Source organism: Convolutriloba macropyga, chromosome 9 (assembly GCF_964194025.1).
Source record: "Convolutriloba macropyga chromosome 9, txConMacr16.3, whole genome shotgun sequence".
Lineage (NCBI taxonomy): Eukaryota > Metazoa > Xenacoelomorpha > Acoela > Convolutidae > Convolutriloba > Convolutriloba macropyga.
The window spans coordinates 66,968,005-66,978,221 of NC_134476.1; positions in this window are offsets into that span (position 1 = coordinate 66,968,005).

Here is a 10,217-nt window from a genome sequence, read left to right on the forward strand (position 1 = left end):
ACATGGTTAAGCGCAGACATTCAATCATTAGCACTCTTTTTCGAAAATATCAAAGTTATTGAAATGACTGACCAAGTGACGACGTAAAGTAAAGACACGGGGGGGGGACCTTATCGCTGTTAAAAACAACGTTTTTGAGCACAGCATGAGCATATCCAATTAAAAGTTGATCATTTCGACTACATAGTACGGAAACTGTCCTCTAAGAATGCCCAGCAACTATTGATTTGCAATATTTGCAATGCCCCAAACCCCAGTCTATATCAATGGGATTCAATGACATTAAACAGCCTCTTACAACACCTGAACGCTTGTGCCAAAGAAAATGAATGCAAACAGGTTATCATAACAGGTGGTATCAACTTTCTCGCAAACAACAAAAGAGCAACTGGATGTAGTTCTTTGTATCGACCGAGACATTATATTGAGCTGTGAATGGAACGAACGGCTGCAAAAATTCTATTGTTCGATAAAATGTCACTCTCCGACCATAAACAAATTGAAACCAGAATCGAATTTGACTCAATTAGAGCTGCGCATGAAATGCCCACTGTAAAATCTGTCCTTAAAAAGAAGATCATGAAAAATTCAAACAAAAATATTGAAAAGGAGCCTTTTGTGGCGTTTTGTAGCAAAAATTTAGATGAATTAGAACGACAGTACTTTTAATGGTTTTGGGAAAAATCGACAAAATCATTCCCTGGGTCACCAAACGCAGATCAAAATTACCATCATGGATATCGATCTCCGCTCCCTTTATTATAAAACGACTCAAAACCCTAAAAAAGGCAAGTAAGTGGTCTTTTATTAAACTGATCGAATTGAAAAAAGCTAGAAATAGCAAGCCAATAAATCAATCAAAGACTATTTACGGATTTCGAAAAAAAACCGTGCTTGAAGGGTGTGTGTTTAGTAAAACACAAAAGTAAATAGTTGGAACAATTCTGGGCTTCATAAAATCTTGCTCATCCGACAGTAAAAAACGTTCAAAAAACTAAGATATCTTCTTTCCAGATTGTAACCAGTGGAGTTGCACAGTCGTCAACTCTGGGCCCACTCCTTTTCCTGTTGTTTATAATCGATCTGCCCGAATTAATGCTAAACACCAAAAACTCCGGCCATGCCAATGAGTTAAAAATAATTATCCTTGATGAGGACCAAATGAACAAAGTGACTGAAGGCATTGAAAAATAGCACGAGAAAAACAAAACGATGCCAAATACAAAAAAAATCCATGCTTCGAATATAAAAAAGAATTTGAAAGCTTTATTCATGCATAAAGCCATTTACATCCCAGAAGAATTAAGGTTTTTGTTCAGGACAATCTAAATTGGCGTGAAAATTGCCATAGACATTCAAATAAAGCAATGGGTTATCTCCTCCAATTTAAACGGAACATAACAAACTTGAGAGAGTGGAAAACCAAACTAATTGCCTACACTGGTTATGCAGTACCAATTGCGGTTTTTGTTTCTCAATTGCGGCTACCCAACAAAAGTAACTTGCGTGAACTTGAAGACGTCCAACATGATGCAAGTAATGGATACTGATTTCAAAGTTAACTATCGGAAGAGGCTGGAACTCATAAAATACTACCACTGAGCCTCTATGTTGAAATGCATGACCTTCTGTTTCTACTATCACCAAAAAACTGAAAAACTGACGTTGAATCTTCTGAAACACATGTAATAATAAAGAACCTAATCGACAAAACAAAAGGAGAGAGTACGGCATAATTATTTTTTATTAATATTATTATTATTATTATTGATATTATTCTTATTATTATAAATATTATTATTATTATTAAAATTATTATTATTATTATTATTAATATCATTATTATTAGTAATATTATCATTATTATTTTATTTTTACTTTTATTATAGTATGCTTTGAAATGAAGCCTGCCGTGCATTTCTTCAAAAGTACTTGTGAAACGAATTTGGGTCTTTCCCATTGTATCCCCCAGCATAGTGGTCAGATAACCTGTAGCCCCTATTCATGATTTTAATTTCATGGTGCGCCATAATGGGAAGGGTCATTAATCTTTGATAAAATTTTTCCAACCTTGTCAGGTTGCATTGCCATTTAAGTCAAAATATAACACCAGCTCTCTGTGTTTTTTTGAGTTTGATTGTTTCGATTGTTTTGGCAACCCTTCGACAGGTTTCACTTTCAGAAAACCAAAAGAAATTCGTTTTTACAGTAGTGGAAAAAGTCACCTCATTTTACGCTCCACTGCCATCAAAGTCTGTAACTGTTAGATAAATCAAGATTTACATAATTTGCAACCACACTTTAATAACAAACAACTACCAAATTGAGTCAAAAACAGTTGACTACAGCAAACTTTGAGCACTGAAATATCAAAAAATCAAAAAATCTGGGCAATCAAAAAATGCACCGGCTTCAATGATAACAAGGCTGCAATTTCATTTTTTTTTGGATGCGAAAGATGAATGCGAATAACAAAATCATTCTCAATAAAAAGATGTAACAATGGAACGAGTTTTTGAAGCTGGGAGCGAAGTTGATGTTATCTCTGATATCAAGCATAGATTAAGGTGGTCACAACTGAGGTTCAGAATAGTAACCTAGAATGCCAGCTATGTGAACTAAATGAAGCAATTAGTGCACAAAAAATTTTGCCGTTCCAGAGCTCAAAATAGTACCAAGATCAATGCAAAACAAAATAAATATTTGGGGTTAGACAAAAGATGTTCGACGAGGTGGTGTCTCAGAGCTAAAACCTAACAATAATTAAGACCGGCACAAGCATGATCTGATGGAAGTAAAAGCAATAGCGTAGTAATTGAAATTTTTTTATACTGTCAGAGAACTAAAGAGGATTGGAGAAATCAAGGAAAGAAAAATCGCACATTAGTAGTCAAAGGGAAGGCGACTATTCAAGGCGGTGGCTTTAGCTATTCCTTTGTAGGCTGAAATGCTACAAAAAAGCTGTCTACATGATCAAAGAACTAAACCCTGAAGAAAAAGTAGTTGAAATTGATTGCCTTCAAATGGTCGAAATGTTCTCAAAAGCAGAATAGATTCAAAGCACCTAATAATAAAATCTCATTAAAAAATCTCACTCATTTACAAAGAATTGATAAAACATTGTTAGACCTCAGGTTGACTATCTATTCCAGTAAAAACGCTATGATTTTCAATGTAAGAAGCTAGATTTAACAGGCTGTAAATAGTCTCTCAAATTCAAGAGTCTCCCATTTTGTTAGGGAGAGTGATATCTATTCCCGGATGCTCGTTCAACTCAAAACGTTTTAATTAAGCAGTATATAGGCAGAGATAGAGCTCTCTCGGCAAGTGTTCCAAAGTACTTCAGAAACTAATTAATTTATAACTTATAGCCCGCAATCATGATTTTAATTTCATGGGGGCTATATTAGAAAGGGTCATTACTTTTTGACGAAATTTATATGTTCCTTGAAACAAAAGTTTTCAATGCCTGAAATGGATCTCGTCCAAACATGCTAGTTTTTTTAAAGAAAGTTTTCATGTACCTCAACCAGCCTACAACAAAGAAGCTACAGGCAATCTAATTTGAATTCGAGAAATCTTTTAATCAAGTGCAGCACAAAAACCTAAAAATCAAGCTTCTGGACCATATCAATGAATCTTCTGAAACACACGTAATTATAGAGAACCTACTAGACAAAATGAAAGGAGAGAGTACGGAATTCCCAAAATCGGATAAAAAAATGACAGGTGTTTTCGAAGAAAGGAATTTTTCTTCAAACATGTTTCAAGATTCTTCTACAATTAAGGGAACGGATTGTATAAAACTAATCTGCCAAAAAATCTATTGAAACCTTTTCAAAAAGCTACTCGGAAGAAAAACAAAAGCAGTTGGAGAATGATCTGCAGATGTGGAAAATGAAATTTGAGTGAGAAATTTAAAATCTGAACTGTAAAAAACTGAAAAACCCAAGAGTAGTGGATAAAACAGGGATACCAACCACCAGTAAAATTTGACCCTTTCTCCTAACGCTAATCGCGGATGTCGAATGGGGCTAAATTTTACTGCTTGTTGCTATCCTTGTTTTATCCACTACATATTTACTCTAAGTCTAGCATTAAATTATGAAAAGGCTTAATTCTAGAAAATAGTAATAAGCTCGTTTGCAAATTCACTTATGTACATCACAAAATATTTTTCCTGTCTATACAACAGTTTTATATTAAACCTTTCAGCATATTCCTTGAATCGTTCTTTGTTATGTGTGTATCTATATCTCTTAAGGTAGATGCACAATCTGCATCTTCCATTTCTAAACCTAAAGAAAGAAATTTGCTTATAAACTTTACAAATGTTACATTCTAGATATTGATTTGGACTGGCATAATGGTCACCCAAATGTTTATTACAAACTTTTACTTTAACTATATTTTTGCATATATAACAACAGTAATCTAATTGTTTACAATCAGTACAAAACTCCCTCCAAGGCTTATTTTTACACTTATCACACTTCAATTTTCACTTTCGAAAAATTATTTTTTTTCCAAAATTTTCCCTAATAATATAGACCATGTCTCCGTCAACAAACAGTAATGTCACAAGTGTGTACTTCTTTGACGTCTGTAATTTATCCTGAGAAACAATGAAGGGTTTGTACAGACATCAATCATACGATCCCGAACATAAAGAACTATTGGAGAAAATGTTTGATCTGCGAAGCAGTTTCACTGATTCTGGTTTGGATGAGGCCATAACTGAAGCCTCAATTAAAACTAAAGCCTTAACTAAAGCTATAGGGAGAATTTATGAATCGGATGGAGACTTTATCTATGTCAAACCTTCTACTAAAATTGAAACTAAAGATATTATTAAAACTAAAACTAAACCCGACGACAATATCTACACCAGAATTAAGTTTGAATGTGAAGAATGTCATGAAGAATTTAGAAGTAAAGAAGCTCCAACTACTCATTCATATAGTCACAATCGCATTTATCCAGAAAACACAGAAGACTTTGAAAAATCAAGTCAGAACATGAGAGTATTTTATAATACGGATAAAGGTGGGAATTACATTGAAGATTTAGACGAAGCAACTAATTACTCATTAGAGGAAATCAAAAACTGTTATCAGTTTAGAAAAGTTAAGAGTTTTAAATATAAGGTCAGGGCCGAGTGTGAGTACAAGAAGAGAACCAAAGAAAAAGTTAAAATTACAAAAATATTCTTTAACACCGACTGTATTATTAATAAGGCTATATATGATTAGGGTGAATTCAAACAATGGCTAGATTTCGGAGAAGAAATATATGAAGGTTATGGCTACGACTTCGAATTTCTTGGAATGAGAAGTATTCGGTTAAACATTGAACCAACTAAGGCATCTATTGGTAGTTATATAGATTAACCCCCTGATCTCAAAAACTCTAAATCGGTATTAAATATACTTAGTTCTAAAAACAACTGCTTGCAACTAACTATCACTGCTTCGCTACATCGTGCTGTGGACCACGCAACACGCGAAAGTAAATATGTAAATAATCTTATTGAAACAACAAGATGAAGATGATTTTGCCAGAAGAATACAGAAGTTGTACAATATTGATATTTGGGTATACACACCTCGTGGTGGGGGCAAAGTAGAATTGTTTAAACCAGTGGATGATTATGATAAAGATAGAAAAGATGTCAGAATAGGAGATGGTACTACAGAACACTGCGCTCTAATTAAAAACATAGAAACCTTGATAGATCGACGAAATAGAATGAATCACAAATTCTTTTACTGTGTTAGATGTACATATTGGTTTATTTCACAAATTAAATACGACTAACATGAATGTAACAACTCTTTCAAACCCAAGGTTGTTTGTCCTAAGGAAAAGAAAATTATTTTTATAAATGAAAATAAGCGTCAGAATTCAAAAAATGTTATAAGTGCTGATATAGAATGTTGCATTGTTGAGGTCGCAACTAATGACTGTAAATATGTTATAGTTGAACACATACCAACAAGTGTGGGTTACATCTGGCAGGGTGATTTCAAATACTACTTCGATCTTGATTGTATCAAAAGATTTGCTAATGATCTATTAGAAATAGAAACTGACAATAACTTCAAGCGCAACAAACAAATGATATTTAATGAAAAAGATTAATTATATCATGAATCTAAAAACACTTGTCATATCTGCATTAAAACATGTATTAATAAAGTAAGAGGTCAATGTCATGAAACTGGTAAATATAGAGGACCAGCATGTAGAATATGTAATCTGAGGTACAAAGAACAAAAGTTCAATCCTGTAATATTCCACAATGGCTCTGGCTATAACTTCAACCTACAATACAGTGAACTCTCTAAACAGAATAATGATTAAAAGAAAAGTAGATAACATACCACTAGCTGCTGGTAAGTCTAAGATGTTTAGCATCGGTTGTCTCAAATTCTTAGATAGTTATAACTTCTTAGCTATGCCTCTAGATCAAATGGCCAAGATATATGGATGTAAAACTAAAACATTATATCCATATGAATACTTTGGTTTGAACTCGTATGATGAAGTTATAGGTAATCAAAAAATAGAAGACTTCAAACCCTCTCTCTCGAATAAATTACCAACACAAGAAGAAGTGGATATCTTTAAAAAAGACAACAGTCATAAAACTGGCAAAGATCTAACTATAGAGTATTTACCATTTGATGTGGAAATATTAGACTACTGCATGAATGAATATGTTCAACTAAGTATGAAAGAATTCAAGCTCAATCCCCTACACTATGTAAGTCTCCCAGGCTATAGTTTTGATTGTTGGTTAATGTCAAGCGGTATAACATTAGATACATTAAAAGATAAACAGTTGCTAGATGATTTTGTTGAAGCAAAGAGAAGGGGCATATGTGGAATAATGGGAGATAGGATATACAGTTTACTACCACTTCTACTACTACTCTTGATACTATATTAAATACTCCAGATGATAGTGATCATGGTTATTATATAGTTTGCGATATTTATTATACTGATACGAGTAAAGATAGAACAGAGCAACTAGCAATATTGCCCGATAAAAGAAAGATAAATGATAATGAATTGGGATACCGGGAAAGTGAGAAAGGCAAAACAAAACACCAAAATAATCTTAGACCAAAACAACAACACAGAATACATGGTTCAATATAGGATGTTAAAGTTCCATGTTAAGATCGGTGTAAAAGTAAAAGTGTCTAAACCTGAAGAATATTATAATGCACTAATGTATAGCACAGAGAGAACTGTAGATGAATGCAGAATACAAGAAAATGGTGATAACATGACAACAACAAAAACAAGTAACATTAGTCTACACAAATTTGATGATAAAAGATTTTATATAAATAACATTAAAAGCTATCCTCATGATAAGAATATATATCTATTCAAAAGAGATCTTGTAAATAAAATTAATAATACTGTTTTAGAGCTATTAATAAAATTAGGGTTACATGTAAGTAAAGAATCATGAGAATCATTAATAAATAATATTTTAGAACTAACTTTTAATGATGATAGAATATTAAACTATATACTGATCTGTGAATATAAGAATTAATTAGTAGTTAGTATAATGATAGATCTAATTCATACATAGTACAATATTGTTTTTAAAAGATAGATCTAATTCATACATAGTATAATAATATTTTTCAACATATAAAATGGCTAAGCTAGATAAACTTATAGAATTAAACAGTCTAGAAAAATAAAACAGAAGAAATAGATTAGAAGATAAATTAAAACAACAAGAATATTATGGTGAAATAAAAGAACTATTTGATCCAGTAACTAAAACTTTAAATGTAAACAATGAAGCAATGCAAGCTCTTCAAAACCAAACATTAGCAGCACTCGAGGACAAAACTAATACTTTAAAGAGTGTGGAGCACCAAAGACAATGACAAAGTAGCTTTCTTGATCAACAAGCCTCTCTCTTATCACCCTCACCTATTTCACCCGTAAAATTAAAAGATGATAGAGGCAAAACATTTGATGTAGACACTGATATGATTGAGATTTTATTACTAATGAGTGAGCAAACAAATAAACAATTCCAATTAAAATCAGTTGATCCAAATTCAAACAAGTTTAAAATAAATGTTGTAGATGTATCCCTGGTCCCTGATGGTATGAAAATGAAAGGTAAAGTCTATGATTTTGCTAGGGGCTTTGCGTCATTTATTACTAATAAAGATATAACCGAAAGAGATATATGGGTGATGAAAACAAAATAAAACAATTTCTAAGGGATATTGGTTATAAACAAAGAGGAGATACTAAAAGTAATAGATCAAAACTTATAAGAAGACTGTTTGCTAGTATCGGTGAAACCACTTCTCATGTTATATCAATAACAACCTCCAGTGAAGATGAAATATATCGTCGTGACACTAGTGATTATGAACAAGGGATAGTAGTAGTAGTAGAAGAAGAAGAAGAAGAAGAAGAAGAAGAAGAAGAAAAAAACTGATTATGAGAACAAAAATGAAACCGACCCAAATAACTTATTAGAAAGATTAGAATTATTATTTCTGGATACAAAAGCTGTTCATGAAGGATTACATGATGAAATGCTAGATATATCTAAGCAACTCTTATTTATGGATTTTATTAATCAAGAGCAACTAAATAATTTTGTTTTTAACTATGGTAAATAAATAATGATGGAAAAACAAAAACAACAACAACTATTAGCTAAAGAAGTATTCAGTCCTCAAATAACAAAGTTTAGAAGAGAAAGATTAATTCCATTATATAAAGATGAAACATGATCAGCTGATTTAATTGATAAGTCATCTCTAAGTAAATACAATAATAATTATAACTTTATGTTAACAGTTATAGATATATTCATAAAACATGCATGGGCTATTCCATTAAAGAATAAATCTGGTTTATCTATAACTAATGGTTTTAAAAAGTATTAGGTGAACATCCACAGGGTGGCTCTGAAAGTCCACAAGGTGGCTTCGAAGTTCAAAAACCAGAAAAGTTATGGGTAGATAGAGGTAGTGAGTTTTACAATAAAACATTTAAATCTTTACTTAAAAAATATGAAACAAAACTATACTCTTCTTATAGTGATTTAAAGGCTGTGTTTACAAAGAGATTCAATAGAATATTATTGCACATAAATAATAAACCAATGTCCATCAATGGTGATGGTAATTGGGTAAATATACTGAATGGTGCAGTCAAACATATAACAATAACTCTCATTCAACAATTAATATGACACCAGTTGATGCTTCTAATAATTCTGATAAAGTTAGATACTATGTTAAATCTACCAAAGCAACACCAAAATTTAAAGTTGGTGATTATTTTAGAAATGCAGATAAACGTAATATCTTCTCTAAGGGATACACTTCTAATTGGAATAGAGAACTATTTAAAGATAATGAAAATTTGAACACACAACCACCAACATATAAGATGGAAGATATGAAAGGAGAGATAATAGAAGGTAAATATTACGAACAGGAATTATTAAAATCCGCGTTTGATTTTGAATCTAATAATAAAGTTTTAGAGTGATTAAATATCAGGGAACCTGCTTCGCAGATAGACCTACGTTCCTACGCCAGCAACGTTGGATAGACCTACAGTCAGCTACTTGGTAGATTCATGTCTTACTGTCAACTAACACAAAGATGACGAGAAATAGATTTAACCAAGCGAAACATCAATCGGGGAAGCCACTTCTTAGCTCATCGGGGAACAACTTAACAATAAGTAAGGCTCGTGGTTTATTCCTAGAAGATAATGATAATATTGACATGAAGGATACCTTTGAAAATACAAATGTGCACCCTCCCATAGATGAAAAAGATGTTGTTAATAAAGAGTATTGTGACGATAACTTATTATCGTCTAATAATAAAACGGATATTTTAAGTAGAAATATAACCGAATTAAGAAAAGGGCATAATCAATTAAAACAAGAGGTTGATAATAATAAATTTAGTCAGAATATCACTAAAATACAACTAGATGAAATGTTTACTACTGGGCTAGAAGAATTTAAAGAAGTTAATAAAAAGACTAATTCTTTTATAGATGAAGCCCTTTTAAGGGAAAAAAAAGAGAAAAGTACAATATATAAATGCTATATTTTAAAAACTACATTAGTAGACATCAAAGAAAGATCAAGACTAGAGATGCATTATGATTTTTTATCACGAAGATATAAGGAA